This window comes from Oncorhynchus mykiss, chromosome 13 (assembly GCF_057628025.1).
Source record: "Oncorhynchus mykiss isolate SJ-2025 chromosome 13, ASM5762802v1, whole genome shotgun sequence".
NCBI classification, from domain to species: domain Eukaryota; kingdom Metazoa; phylum Chordata; class Actinopteri; order Salmoniformes; family Salmonidae; genus Oncorhynchus; species Oncorhynchus mykiss.
In genome coordinates, this window is record NC_143034.1 from 68,832,803 (window position 1) to 68,849,356 (window position 16,554).

The 16,554-nt window shown below is 43.1% G+C and overlaps 1 long non-coding RNA gene across 1 annotated transcript; it reads left to right on the top strand.

Moving 5' to 3' along the window:
- Positions 1–12,136: 12,136 nt before the first annotated feature.
- LOC149978987 (uncharacterized) lies at positions 12,137–15,135 on the top strand. The gene is made up of 3 exons (XR_016485453.1): positions 12,137–12,234; positions 12,451–12,604; positions 12,954–15,135. It is a non-coding gene; the product is annotated as an uncharacterized LOC149978987 (long non-coding RNA).
- The last annotated feature ends 1,419 nt before the right edge of the window (positions 15,136–16,554 follow it).

Sequence of the window (16,554 nt, forward strand, 5' to 3'; positions counted from 1 at the left end):
GGGGGGGATGATGAGCGAGGGAGAGAGGTAAAGGGGGACATGAGGAAGGGGGGATAAGGTAGAGAGGGGGGTGAGGTATACGGGGATTTGAAGAGGGGGGAGGAGGTAGAGGTGTATGAGGAAGAGGGGAGGGTGGGTGGAGGGGGAGATGAGGTTTTTAACAGGGTCGTTACCATTAGGGTTATCAGACCTAGCTCAATATCTAGGTGTCAGATAAGATAGAGACTACAGCTCCCATAAAGTTATCTTTCAAACTGAATACATTTGAAGGGGCAACAGTTCTGATTGGTCTCTCTCAGTTTCTAATTTCTGTCCATTATGAACCAATGATGTGCTACCTTTTTGTAGCATTTCTGACAATGCTAACATCCGTTTCAGCCGAAGCTCAGAGTTCTAACACCTGGTCGAATGCTTGGCAACAACACAGCTGCTTGTACCAGGCTGCCAGTCATAAGAAGTATCTGCGAACAAACCTAGGCTACTGTAAATAGCTAGCAAAATTGTGGTATTGAAGCGTATGTTAATCAATAAATGCAAACAGATATTTTGATTAGCTAGGCAACTAGATAACTGTAGCTAACATTAGGTTGCTTGTCCAAAGTCCTAGCTAGCAAACACCAGTCAACACCGTTTCAATTTATCCCGGAGGTGTTCGATGGGGTTGAGGTCAGGGTGGTGGTGATTTGGTATTTGGTATTTTCTTAGGATCCCCATTAACTGTTGCAAAAGCAGCAGCTACTCTTCCTGGGGTCCACACATAACATGAAACATAATACAGAATTACATAATAAAGAACATCAATAGACAAGAACAGCTCAAGGACAGAACTACATAAATTTTTTAAAAAGGCAAACAGCCTACATCAATGCATACACACAAACTGTCTAGGTCAACTAAGGGAGAGGCGTTGTGCTGCGAGCTGTTGCGTTTTCTGATTTTTTAAACCAGGTTTGCTATTTAATTGAGCAATACGGGATGGAAGGAAGTTCCATGCAATAATACTGTACGTTTTCTTGAATTTGTTTTGGATTTGGGTACTATGAAAAGACCCCTTGTGGCATGTCTGGTGGGATAAGTGTGTGTCAGAGCTGTGTGTAAGTTGACTATGCAAACAATTTGGGATTTTCAACACATTGTTTCTTATACAAAGAAGTGATGCAGTCAGTCTCTGCTCAACTCTTACCCAAGAGAGACTGGCATGCATAGTATTAATATTAGCCCTCTGATTACCAATAAGAGCAAAACATGCTGCTCTGTTCTTTTTTATTTATCCTTTATTTAACTCGGAAAACCAGTTAAGAACAAATTCTTATTTTCAATGATGGCCTAGGAACAGTGGGTTAACAGCATGGTCAATATATTTTTACATTGTCAGCTCGGGGATTCGATCTTGCAAACTTTCGGTTACTAGTCCAAAGCTCTAACCACTAGGGTACCTGCTGCCATTTTGGGCCAGCTGCAGTTTAACTAGGTCTTTCCTTGCAGCACTGGACCACACGATTGGACAATAATCAAGATTAGACAAAACTAGAGCCTGCAGAACTTGCTTTTTGGAGTGTGGTGTCAAAAAAGCAGAGCATCTCTTTATTACGGCTAGACCTCTCCCCATCTTTGCAACCATTGAATCACTGCTATTCTAACTTCCGCGACGCATATAAGGCCCTGCCCCGCCCTCCTTTCGGAAAAGCTGACCACGACTCCATTTTGTTGATCCCTGCCTACAGACAGAAACTAAAACAAGAAGCTCCCGCGCTGAGGTCTGTTCAACGCTGGTCCGACCAATCTGATTCCACACTCCAAGACTGCTTCCATCACGTGGACTGGGATATGTTTTGTATTGCGTCAGACAACAACATTGACGAATACGCTGATTCGGTGAGCGAGTTCATTAGAACGTGCGTTGAAGATGTCGTTCCCATAGCAACGATTAAAACATTCCCAAACCAGAAACCGTGGATTGATGGCAGCATTCGCGTGAAACTGAAAGACCGAACCACTGCTTTTAATCAGGGCAAGGTGACCGGAAACATGACCGAATACAAACAGTGTAACTATTCCCTCCACAAGGCAATCAAACAAGCTAAGCGTCAGTATAGAGACAAAGTAGAATCTCAATTCAACGGCTCAGACACAAGAGGTATGTGGCAGGGTCTACAGTCAATCACAGATTACAAAAAGAAAACCAGCCCAGTCACGGACCAGAATGTCTTGCTCCCAGGCAGATTAAATAACTTTTTTGCCCGCTTTTGAGGACAATACAGTGCCACTGACACGGCCTGCAACTAAAACATGCAGACTCTCCTTCACTGCAGCCGCCGTGAGAAAAACATTTAAACGTTATCAACCCTCGCAATGCTGCAGGCCCAGACGGCATCCCCAGCCGCGCCCTCAGAGAATGCGCAGACCAGCTGGCTGGTGTGTTTACGGACATATTCAATCAATCCCTATCCCAGTCTGTTGTTCCCACATGCTTCAAGAGGGCCACCATTGTTCCTGTTCCCAAGAAAGCAGAGGTAACTGAGCTAAACGACTACCGCCCCGTAGCACTCACTTCCGTCATCATGAAGTGCTTTGAGAGACTAGTCAAGGACCATATAACCTCCACCCTACCTGACACCCTAGACCCACTCCAATTTGCTTACCGCCCAAATAGGTCCACAGACGATGCAATCTCAACCACACTGCACACTGCCCTAACCCATCTGGACAAGAGGAATACCTGTGAGAATGCTGTTCATCGACTACAGCTCGGCATTTAACACCATAGTGCCCTCCAAGCTCGTCATCAAGCTCGAGACCCTGGGTCTCGACCCCGCCCTGTGCAACTGGGTACTGGACTTCCTGACGGGCCGCCCCCAGGTGGTGAGGGTAGGCAACAACATTTCCACCCCGCTGATCCTCAACACTGGGGCCCCACAAGGGTGCGTTCTGAGCCCTCTCCTGTACTCCCTGTTCACCCACGACTGCGTGGCCACGCACGCCTCCAACTCAATCATCAAGTTTGCGGACGACACAACAGTGGTAGGCTTGATTACCAACAACGATGAGACGGCCTACAGGGAGGGGGTGAGGGCCCTCGGAGTGTGGTGTCAGGAAAATAACCTCACACTCAACGTCAGCAAAACTAAGGAGATGATTGTGGACTTCAGGAAACAGCAGAGGGAACAGTAGTGGAGAGGGTAGTAAGTTTTAAGTTCCTCGGCGTACACATCACAGACAAAATGAATTGATCCACCCACACAGACAGCATCGTGAAGAAGGCGCAGCAGCGCCTCTTCAACCTCAGGAGGCTGAAGAAATTTGGCTTGTCACCTAAAGCACTCACAAACTTCTACAGATGCACAATCGAGAGCATCCTGTCGGGCTGTATCACCGCCTGGTACGGCAACTGCTCCGCCCACAACCGTAAGGCTCTCCAGAGGGTAGTGAGGTCTGCACAACGCATCACCGGGGGCAAACTACCTGCCCTCCAGGACACCTACACCACCCGATGTCACAGGAAGGCCATAAAGATCATCAAGGACAACAACCACCCGAGCCACTGCCTGTTCACCCCGCTATCATCCAGAAGGCGAGGTCAGTACAGGTGCATCAAAGCTGGGACCGAGAGACTGAAAAACAGCTTCTATCTCAACGCCATCAGACTGTTAAACAGCCACCACTAACATTGAGTGGCTGCTGCCAACACACTGACTCAACTCCAGCCACTTTAATAATGGGAATTGATGGGAAATTATGTAAAATATATCACTAGCCACTTTAAACAATGCTACCTAATATAATGTTACATACCCTACATTATTCATCTCATATGTATATGTATATACTGTACTCTATATCATCTACTGCATCTTTATGTAATACATGTATCACTAGCCACTTTAACTATGCCACTTTGTTTACATACTCATCTCATATGTATATACTGCACTCAATACCATCTACTGTATCTTGCCTATGCCGCTCTGTACCATCACTCATTCATATATCTTTATGTACATATTCTTTATCCCCTTACACTTGTGTGTATAAGGTAGTAGTTTTGGAATTGTTAGCTAGATTACTTGTTGGTTATTACTGCATTGTCGGAACTAGAAGCACAAGCATTTCGCTACACTCACATTAACATCTGCTAACCATGTGTATGTGACAAATAAAATTTGACTTGATTTGATTTGATCTATATGTTTTGAACATGACAGTTTACAATCTAAGGTAACGCCAAGTAATTTAAACTCCTAAAATTGCTCAACAGCCACACCATTCATTAGCAGATTCAGCTGAGGTCTAGCACTTAAGGAATGATTTGTACCAAATAAAATGCTATTAGTTTTAGAGATGTTCAGGACCAGTTTATTATTGGCCACCCATTCCAAAACAGACTGCAACTCTTTGTTAAGGGTTTCAGTAACTTCATTAGCTGTGGTTGCTGATGGGAATATGGTTGAATCATCAGCATACATGGACACACATGCTTTGTTTAATGCCAGTGGCAGGTCATTGGTAAAAATATAAAAGAGTAGAGGACCTAGAGAGCTGCCTTGCGGTATACCACACTTTACATATTTCACATTAGAGACGCTTCCATTAAAGAAAACCATTTGAGTTCTAGTAGATAGATAGCTCTGAATCCACGATATGGCAAAGGTTGAAAAGCCATAGCACTTAAGTTTTTTCAACAACAGGTTATGGTCAATAATATCAAAGGCTGCACTGAAATCTAACAGTACAGCTCCCACAATCATCTTATTGTCAAGTTCTTTCAACCAATCATCAGTCATGTGTGTCAGTGTAGTACATGTTGAGTGCCCTTCTCTATATGCATGCTGAAAGTCTGTTGTTAATTTGTTTACAGAGAAATAGCATTGTATTTGGTCAAACACAATTTTTGCCAACAGTTTGCTAAGAGCTGGCAGCAAGCTTATAGGCCTGCTGTTAGAACCAGTAAAGGCTTTACCTTTCCTGGGTAGCGGAATTACTTTGGCTTCCCTCCAGGTCTGAGGACAAAGACTTTCCTCTAGGCTCAGATTAGAAATATGATAGATAGGAGTGGCTATAGAACCAGCTACCATCCTCAGTAGCTTTCCATCTAAGTTGTCAATGCTAGGAGGTTTGTCATTATTGATTGTTAACAATAAGTAAGCCAATCAGATGTACAGCCAGACTTCTTAGCCATTCCTGTTGCCCCATCTCTTTCAACCATACAGTTTTTCAATTCCTCCTCAATCCATGGAGCCTTAACCGTTCTAACAGTTAGTTTCTTAAAACTTCTTAGGGCTGAGATCCCGCTAACGGGATCGATCTGACAACAGCCAGTGAAAGTACAGGGTGCCAAATTCAAAACAACAAAAATCTCATAGTTAAAATTCCTCAAGCATACAAGTATTTTACACCATTTTAAAGATAAAAGTCTCGTTAATCCAGCCACAGTGTCTGATTTCAAAAAGGCTTTACAGCGACAGCACCACAAACGATTATGTTAGGTCACCACCAAGTCACAGAAAAAGAGTGCAGTCACAGAAATAGAGATAGAATTAATCACTAACCTTTGATGATCTTCATCAGATGACACTCATATGACTTCATGCTACACAATACATATATGTTTTGTTCGATAAAGTTCATATTTATGTAAAAAAATATCATTATACATTGGCCCGTTATGTCCAGTAGTTCCAAAAACATGCAGTGATATTGCAGAGAGCCACATCAATTTACAAAAATACTAATTATAAATGTTGATGAAAATACAAGTGTTATACATGTAAATAAAGATAAACTTCTCCTTAATGCTGTGTCAGATTTAAAAAAACTTTACGGAAAAAGCAAACCATGCAATAATCTGAGTATGGCGCTCAGAGAACCAACAAAGCCAAAAAGTATCCAACATATTGGGTAGTCAACATTAGTCAGACATAGCATTATAATAATACGCTGATTCGGTGTGCGAGTTCATTAGAATGTTAGATGTTGATCCCATAGCAACGATTAAAACATTCCCTAACCAGAAACCGTGGATTGATGGCAGCATTCGCGTGAAACTGAACCCCGTGCAACTGGGTACTGGACTTCCTGACGGGCCGCCCCCAGGTGGTGAGGGTAGGCAACAACATCTCCACCCCGCTGATCCTCAACACTGGGGCCCCACAAGGGTGCGTTCTGAGCCCTCTCCTGTACTCCCTGTTCACCCACGACTGCGTGGCCATGCACGCCTCCAACTCAATCATCAAGTTTGCGGACGACACAACAGTGGTAGGCTTGATTACCAACAACGACGAGACGGCCTACAGGGAGGAGGTGAGGGCCCTCGGAGTGTGGTGTCAGGAAAATAACCTCACACTCAACGTCAACAAAACTAAGGAGATGATTGTGGACTTCAGGAAACAGCAGAGGGAACACCCCCCTATCCACATCGATGGAACAGTAGTGGAGAGTGTAGCAAGTTTTAAGTTCCTCGGCATACACATCACAGACAAACTGAATTGGTCCACTCACACAGACAGCATCGTGAAGAAGGCGCAGCAGCTCCTCTTCAACCTCAGGAGGCTGAAGAAATTAGGTTTGTCACCAAAAGCACTCACAAACCTCTACAGATGCACAATCGAGAGCATCCTGTCGGGCTGTATCACCGCCTGGTACGGCAACTGCTCCACCCACAACCGTAAGGCTCTCCAGAGGGTAATGAGGTCTGCACAACGCATCACCGGGGGCAAACTACCTGCCCTCCAGGACACCTACACCACCCGATGTTACAGGAAGGCCATAAAGATCATCAAGGACATCAACCACCCGAGCCACTGCCTGTTCACCCCGCTATCATCCAGAAGGCGAGGTCAGTACAGGTGCATCAAAGCTGGGACCGAGAGACTGAAAAACAGCTTCTATCTCAAGGCCATCAGACTGTTAAACAGCCACCACTAACATTGAGTGGCTGCTGCCAACACACTGACACTGACACTGACTCAACTCCAGCCACTTTAATAATGGGAATTGATGGGAAATTATGTAAATATATCACTAGCCACTTTAAACAATGCTACCTTATATAATGTTACTTACCCTACATTATTCATCTCATATGCATACGTATATACTGTACTCTATATCATCGACTGCATCCTTATGTAATACATGTATCACTAGCCACTTTAACTATGCCACTTTGTTTACATACTCACCTCATGTATATACTGTACTCGATACCATCTACTGTATCCTGCCTATGCTGCTCTGTACCATCACTCATTCATATATCCTTATGTACATATTCTTTATCCCCTTACACTGTGTATAAGACAGTAGTTTTGGAATTGTTAGTTAGATTACTTGTTGGTTATTACTGCATTGTCGGAACTAGAAGCACAAGCATTTCGCTACACTCGCATTAACATCTGCTAACCATGTGTATGTGACAAATAAAATTTGATTTGATTTGATTTGATTCACTTACCTTTGATGATCTTCATCAGAATGCACTCCCAGGAATCCTAGTTCCACAATAAATGTTTGATTTGTTCAATACAATTAATCATTTATGTCCAAATAGCTTCTTTTGTTAGGGCGTTTGGTAAACAAATCCAAACGCACATTCAGGTCTAGCCGAACGTCGGACGAAAAGTTCAAAGAGTTATATTACAGGTCGTAGAAACTTGTCAAACGAAGTATAGAATCAATCTTTAGGATGTTTTTATCATAAATCTTCAATAACGTTCCAACCAGAGAATTCCTTTGTCTTCAGAAAAGCAAAGAAACGCAGCTACCTATCATGTAAAATGCGCATGACCAGTGCGTGGCTCTCTGCCAGCCCACTGACTCATTCCCCTCTCATTCGGCCTCACTTCACAGTAGAAGTTTCAAACAAGTTTCTACAGACTGTTGACATCTAGTGGAAGCCTTAGGAAGTGCAATATCCCACTGTAGGGGCTGAGTTGAAAACCTACAAGCCTCAGATTTCCCACTTCCTGTTTGGATTTTTCTCAGGTTTTTGCCTGCCATATGAGTTCTGTTATACCGACAGACATCATTCAAACAGTTTTAGAAACGTCAGAGTGTTTTCTATCCAATACCACTAATAATATGCATGTATTAGCAACTGGGACTGAGGAGTAGGCAGTTTACTCTGGGCACCTTATTCATCCAAGCTACGCAATACTGCCCCCAGCCGTAAGAAGTTTTTAACAGGTGCATGTTTATCAATAATTGGAAGAAGCAATTTCATAAATTCATCAAGTGCAGCATCTGGATGCTCTCATTAGTCACATCAGACCAACAAATATCTTTAACGTCCTCCACATAAGTATCACAGCAAAATATTTTGTATGATCTCTTATACTGCTCTTATATATGCTTAAAAAATGTGGTTTTCTACTGAGAATTGAGATGTACAAACTATGGTATAAGGTATCGATGAGCAGATAAGAGGCAATCCATAATTTCGATTAATACATTAATGAGTGAGCTAAGACGGACATAGTCTAAACTATTTGTTCAGCACTTTTTAAAATGTACAGCGACAGAATTCAGAACACGGGCCGTTCTTACATTATTCTCCCTGTACACCAAGTCAGAACCCTAGGATAAATTAAGAGGGCATAGAAGGAGACAATGAAAGCTCTTACAATATTTGATGATGACATTTCTCTTAAACAGGCTATAGGCTACATGTGCATCATCAAGTCAGAACAGTAGGCTAAGTTATGAGGGGGAAAGGGACAAAGTTATATGGGTGAGGCACGTGGGCTACTAACATGTTACTACACAACATACACTTAGAGCTCTTTATTTTCCAGAGTTCCCAGATGTCTCGAACTCACGAAGTCTGATATTTCCCAGTTCAGAGTTTCCAGTTGTTTTGAAGGCGGCAGAAGTCATGCTGGATTGACCGCATGGTCAATGTATTCAACCTTTTCTGGCCCATGGTGTTGCATGTGAATGTTTATCCTTTTAAGCTTGGAAAAGAGACCCTTTAACCCAGATTTGGACCACATACCATCTCCACTGAATAGCAGGCTAGTGATTGCTTTGCAAAGCTTGCAGTTAGCCACTGATTCCTTCCAAACCACACATTGTGGAATTTGCAATATCCAACTGGTTGTGTAATGTTTATTTCCAATGGCAGATGAGCATGAGTTTTATAGATGATTTTTATCTATAATCTCTCTTCATATTACAAGGATTTAAAAGGATTTGCCAGTAGATTGTCGACTTGATTCATGATGATGACTGCTTGTTTAGCGTATTAGCAATTTGTTTTTAAGTATGATGTTGACATGATCAGTCCAATCAAAGCTGGTAGATATATCTGTAGCCAATGACCTTAAGCCTTCTTCGATGGACATTTCTAACGTAAATCTATGGCAGCACCCAAGGGGCTTGAACTTTCTTGCTCTCCCTGTTGATTTTTCAGTGATGTAGTGTCCCCACGAATGACAGAACACTGAGCCAATCACAGCGCAACTACAGAACATTACCAACCCCTAGCATGCTCTGTATTTTCCGCTGGCTGCCCCACTACCACAGAAAGCACTGAGCTAGGCTGAACCACCTCCATTTTGGAGCTGCTTCACTCAAGAAAGCACTCAAGAAAGCAAAAAAGAGACCATGTTTGTATGCAGTTTTATTCACTATTTATTTATTTTTTTACATTGTTTGCAAACTGATATGTGACACGTATTAATGTCAAAATGACATACAAAACAGGCAACAAATACCCTAAATGACGAGTGATGGAATGACGGCCAAACCCGGACGACGGAATTACCTAGATTATTGAAGCATTGATTCTATTCTTGGATAATATAATGTATAAATGTACACAAGAAGGGGACCAACTCTATATTAATGCCCATGAGCGGGGCTATTTACAGGGGGTACCGGGACAGAGTCAATGTGCGTGTTCACTGGTGTCGAGGTAATTGAGGTAATATGTACATATAGGTAGAGTTATTAAAGTGACTATGCATAGATAATAACAGGGAGTAGCAGCAGTGTAAAAGGGGGGAGGGGCAATGCAAATAGTCTGGGTAGCCATTTGGTTAGATGTTCAGGAGTCTTATGGCTTGGGGGTAGAAGCTGTTTAGAAGCCTCTTGGACCTAGACTTGGCGCTGTGTGGTAGCAGAGAGAACAGTCTATGACTAGGGTGGCTGGAGTCTTTGACAATTTTTAGGGCCTTCCTCTAGGGTGGCTGGAGTCTTTGACAATTTTTAGGGCCTTCCTCTGACACCGCGTGGTATAGAGGTCCTGGATGTCAGGAAGCTTGGCCCTGGTGATGTACTGGGCTGTACACACTACCCTCTGAAGTGCCTTGCGGTCGGAGGCCGAGCAGTTGCCATACCAGGCAGTGGTGTAACCAGTCAGGATGCTCTCGATGGTGTAGCTGTAAAACATTTTAAGGATCTGAGGACCCATGCCAAATGTTTTCAGTCTATTGAGGGGGAATAGGTTATGTCGTGCCCTCTTCACAACTGTCTTGGTGTGCTTGGACCATGTTCGTTTTTTGGTGATGTGGAAGCCAAGGAACTTGAAGCTCTCAACCTGCTCCACTACAGCCCCGTCGATGAGAATGGAGGCGTGCTCGGTCCTCATTTTCCTGTAGTCCACCATCATCTCCTTTGTCTTGATCACGTTGAGGGAGAAGTTGTTGTCCTTGCACCACAAGGTCAGGTCTCTGACTTCCTCCCTGTAGGCTCTATAATCGTTGTTGGTGATCAGGCCTATAACTGTTGTGTTATTAGCAAACTTAATGATGGTGTTGGAGTCGTGCCTGGCCGTGCAGTCATGAGTGAACAGGGAGTACAGGAGGGGACTGCGTATGCACCCCTGAGGAGCCCCCGTGTTGAGGATCAGCGTGGCGCATGTGTTGTTACCTACCCTTACCACCTGAGGGCGGCCCATCAGGAGGTCCAGGTTCCAGTTGCAGAGGGAGGTGTTTAGTCCCAGGGTCCTTAGCTTAGTGATGAGGGCACTATGGTGTTGAGCGCTGAGCTGTAGTCAATGAATAGCATATTGCAGTGTGGAGTGCAATAGAGATTGCATCATCTGTGAATCTGTTCGTGAGGTATGCAAATTGGACTGGGTCTAGGGTTTATGGGATAATGGTGTTGATGTGAGCCATGACCAGCCTTTCAAAGTACTTCATGGCTACAGACATGAGTGCTACAGGTCGGTAGTCATTTAGGCAGGTTATCTTAGTGTTCTTGGGCACAGGGACTATGGTTTTCTGCTTGCAACATATTGGTATTACAGACTCAGACAGGGAGAGGTTGAAAATATAATTGAAGACACTGAGCGCATGCTCAGAGTACACGTCCTGGTAACCCATCTGGCCCTGCGGCCTTGTGAATGTTGACCTGTTTAAAGGTCTTACTCACATCAGCTGCGGAGAGTGTGATCACACAGTCTTCCAGAAGAGCTGATGCTCTCATGCATGTTTCAGTGTTACTTGCCTCGAAACTCATCTGGTAGGCTCGTGTCCCTGGACAGCTCTCAGCTGTGCTTCCCTTTTTAGTCTGTAATAGTTTGCAACCCCTGCCACATCCGACGAGCGGGCAATGAGATGTTAGACAAGCAGGTATCCACCTTTGCTCATGTAGTGCATCTCTGATTTGTCTTTCCCCTTAGGGCTTCGCTGATCAACATGATCTAATCGCAGTAGTTTTTTTCTACTCGTGATAGCTCAATTGCCTCAATGTGTTTTTTTTTATGGGTCAACCAACCCTCACATGTCTGAAATGCATACGATTTCTCACATGTTCTCATTGTGGCCAGATCGTGCGGCCATTGGCCTCTATGTCCTCCCAGTCTGACTCACAGAGAATAGCTTAAATCCCATCGTATCATCTGTTTGGGGCCTCGCCAGTTTCTCTCTGCTAGTGGAGGTTAGAGAGGACCAGGGAACTGGTACCAGTCAAGCCCCTGCAATGGTGCAGCAGTGGGCAGATGGCTGTACAGAGATTGTGGGCGGAAGGGAGAGGACCCCTGTGACCCATGTCCTTTGTATCCTCTCTGATTGGTCAGAGGGATGGGCAGATACAGGATTCCCACTACTCCTGATGCTGTGGTCAGTCTGTCTGAACAGCTGACGTTATGACATCACTCCTATGACTAGTGTTGACTAGGGTTGCTGCCCAAGTATCTGATGCTGTGCAGATAGCATTAAATTGTGTGTGTGTGTGTGTGTGTGTGTGTATTTCTGTCTGTCTGTGAGAAACATCAGCGATGTTCTTTCTGATCAGGTACGTGTACTTCTCTCAGAATATACCCTGTTCTAGACAGTAACCTTTGACTTATTTCTCTGTGTCGTATTCTGCTGTTTGTCCATTAACCTGAGACTGAAAGTACCCATCATTAAATCTAATTTCTACCTACATAAAGTCAGCAAGTACAGTGTGTTCGTTGGCTTTGTAATTGTGTGTGTGTGTGTATGTCTAATTTCCAGCTCTTTATGACAGCCATACTTAGCTGCCGATCCCAAAGTCTTTGTTTCAGTGTGCGCTGAGGGGTGTACAACGAATGTACATCAGGAAGTTAGCAAGCTAACTTTGGTCAACTCAGAGTTCAACTCGGGATAACCGGTGACACGAAAGTGGCTCACCTTTTAGACAGGTACATTTCTATGGCAACAAATCCTTCAGAATTAACCGGTTACAGGGCTGGCTAACGCTTGGCTAACGTCGCTTATCCTGAATTAAGTGTTTGAGCCGCAAGTTGTGGACCAATCAAATTAGATGCCCACCCTCTTGCTAAGAGTGTGTCATTCTCCAGATCATATTTTTAAGGAAGACTACTGGTTAAATGTTTTAATAAAATGTTCTTGTGTTAAAAATAGTCATATTCAAGTACATATAACACCTGACATGTAGTAATGACAGTGTGCATTTGAAACGTCATGCAAAGTAAATGTATTTATTTATTATTTGGCAAAAAATGTAATGGTGCACTGACTCACCCACAGATGGATGTTTCAGCATTGTCTCAATGAAGTTTGGAGTTCGACTTGCCACATGAACGTGCAGTTTGAAGCCCGGCTCGAGCAGACTCAATCTATATCCACCTTTGTAACACGGATGAAGCCTGACCTGGAATATGAAGCTACAGTAACTGAAATCCTGAATACACCCTAACAGCTGTAATCATGTTATAACCAGTTATAACCAGTTATACAGTTATGTTTCCTAATGTGACAAAGGTGTTGTACCCAACTTGTTCATATAACATTTTCCAGCAAATGATGTGCTTTACCAAGCTGAAGAGATAACAGACATAGCACTGTTGGATTCATCATCTGTCCCACCCTCGACACCTCAGCACTTACAGCCAAAGGGACTGATAAAATAATGGAAAGCTATTAAAGCTCTTCATCTGTCATTCCCCATCATACTTTTTGCTCTTATGTAATGCAGGACCAGCAGTAAGCTACTGTTGCCAGGCAACAGAGTATTTCATTTAACTTCACCTTCCAATCTTTCAGACTCAATGGGCTTATTATAAATCTTACATCTTGAAAATGGCAACCTATTTGGTTTCTGTACATTTAAAAAAAAAAAAAACTCCACAAAAATCACTCAAAAAGCTATCCGGCAGATGAAACTGTTGTAAACAACTCAAAGCCTTCTGCTGTCACCAGTCACCAAAACAAAATCTTCAGATTTTTATTCACCTGATGTCATGGTCGTTGCATGGAGGAGACCAAGGCGCAGCGTGGTAAACGTACATACTTCTACATACATACTGAACAAACTATACAAAACAAACCGTGACGCTAATATGAGAAGTGCAGAACAGGCAACTAAACATAGAATAAGAAGCCACAACCTATCCAAGGAATATGGCTACCTAAATATGGTCCCCAATCAGAGACAACGATAAACAGCCGCCTCTGATTGAGAACCAATCTCGGCAACCATAGACATATAAACACCTAGACTTACAAAAAAGCCATAAACATACAAAAAAAACCTAGACAATACAAAAACTAAACAAACCACCCTTGTCACACCCTGACCTAACCAAAATAATAAAGAAAACAAAGATAACTAAGGTCAGGGCGTGACACCTGATAAACAATATGTCAGATTAACATAAGGACAGCACTATATGAATTGAAGACAACTGACAAAAACAACTGACAATGCATTTCCTTATTTTTCTGGTGAAGATATGTTGGCTATCTTTATGTTCTAAGACCAACTAATTATCCTGTTCATTTTCTAATGTCTATATCTGGCTTGTCTACACCAGGAACTTTCTGTTGGAGCTGTCCTCGCTCACCTGGGGTCACACGACAAGGAACAGAAAGGAAGTGATGTCATACATATCCAGATTCTACAGGAAGTATATCTGCAAATGCTTGTCTCCACAGTTTATATTACAATATGATACTATATGTATATGTCACTTTATTAAGTAACAGACACACATATTGAACCTGAACATTCCTAAAATAAAGGTTTAGGCTCTACAGAGGTACATTGTACAGTTATTGGTGGAGGCCCTACGTGTTAGTTCTCTTTGAAAAAACCATGTTGTCAGAAAATGAAGTAAAAATAGAATGAAAGCCAGCTAATGAGCTGAGGTGTTACTGTTAGTTAAAGGGGAAGGTGGTACTATGACACCAATTGCCCTTCAGCTGTTTGATCCCTGAAAGGTCTCTGCCAGCACGCCCCATCCAGTTCGCGGTGGTCTGTAGGAAAGGAACAAGAGGTCTAACGGAAAGAGGACAGATTACAACAGGAAACATGTCATTAGTCGAAGATGAGTAATAATTCCAACTGAAAGATACGAACAGAAAGAACATGAGTAGGAAACGTGAATGCCTATTTAGGTGATACTTGTTCAGATGAAAAGGCTTTAAACAACCCATTGACGTTCATCACAGGAACAGGCATTTAAGAGTTTAGTGGCATTCTCTTTGAAAGTGACAGTGTACCTGAGGGGTATTGTCTCTGTTCTGGCTTCTAGCGATGGAATCAGAGATTCTTAATTGGATTCTGAAAGGGAGCCTGACATTTTGTTTGAAACTGTAGCAGAGCTCCCTTAGATGCCTTGGTTTTGCTAAGAGAAGGACTTGGATGAAATTATGGCATGAGTTATAGTTAAACAATAAGGCCCGAGGGGGTGGGGTATACAGCCCTTTGCCGTGGTATATTGGCCATAGGTGCCTTAATGACATTAGAAACTGGATACCAATGTAATTAGAGCAGTAAAAATACCTGTTTTGTCATACCTGTGGTATATGGTCTGATATATCCCGGCTGTGAGCCAATCAGCATCCAGGGCTCGAACCACCCAGTTTATTATTTTTATTTATTTATTTAACTAGGCAAGTCAATTATGAACAAATTCTTATTTGCAATGATGGCCTAGGAACAGGGGGTTAACTGCCTTGTTCAGGAGTAGCATGACAGATTTTTAACTTGTCAGCTCGGGGATTCGATCTTTTGGTTACTGGCCCAACGCTCTGACCACTAGGCTTCCTGCCGCACCTTATAATTAAAGTTAGTATGCTTTCCCTTCACCTACATTGAAAGCAGTCTTTGTTTTGATTTAATCATTGTTTGATTGTGCTAATTGTTTTGTTATATGCTCACTCCTTTTGAGATAAAGCAAATGGCTAAATGATAACTTGGTTTATAGAAACTGAAATAAATGGGAGAATTAAAATAAACTGAACTGTGACCTGCCTCTCACCATCCATGTTCTTCCACTCAACCCGAAACGAAGAGAACCTGTGTAGCCTATGTTACGAGTATTATTCACAGCTCCCTATGCTCTTTGTGTAAACCTAGGGTGGTGTAGTCCTATATATGTTACTAAATTGAGTTCATTCCCAGCCCCTCTCGGCCAGGGTGTGACACTAGCAAGCTAAGTGATTGGCAGCCAGCTCATGGCTACTGTTATTTGCTACTGTGGCTAGCTTCCTAGTGGTCTAGCTAGTGCACAAAGGGTTTGCTAACAAACATTGGTGGTCTAGCTAATGCACAAGGAGTTGCTAGCTACGTCCAGTCGGCCATCAGTAACTTGCAACATAAAGCAGAAATAGACAGTGACTGGAAAGTGACAGGTGGAACATGGTTCTCCAGATGACTTCAACTCTCCACTCATGCTACAGCTAGCTAGCTAGTGATTCGTGTTAGTCATCGTAACTAGCTAGCTACTAATGACTAAGCTTGCTAGTAACCCTGTTCTGTCGAACACATCCCTTGAAAATGAGAAGGTGTGTCCAGTTGTGTTCACAATATACAGATTGTGAAGTAATCCACTTTCCATGCAAAATGAGAGGGAGCTATGACAGGTCATTGCATCTTTCCTTAGAGCCCTGTCTCTCTCTTCCACATAATCTGACCTGCTGTCAGTACCTCGTGGACTGGGAGGGGTACGGTCCAGAGGAGAGATGCTGGGTGCCGGTGGAGGACGTACTGGATCCACCTAGGACGTCCGTTGTCGCTTGCTCATTAATGTCTTAATCGAAATTATGGATTGCCTCTTATACGCTTGTCGCCCCCTTATGCTGTAGTTTGTACATCTCAATTGTTAGTAGAAACCACATTTGTTTA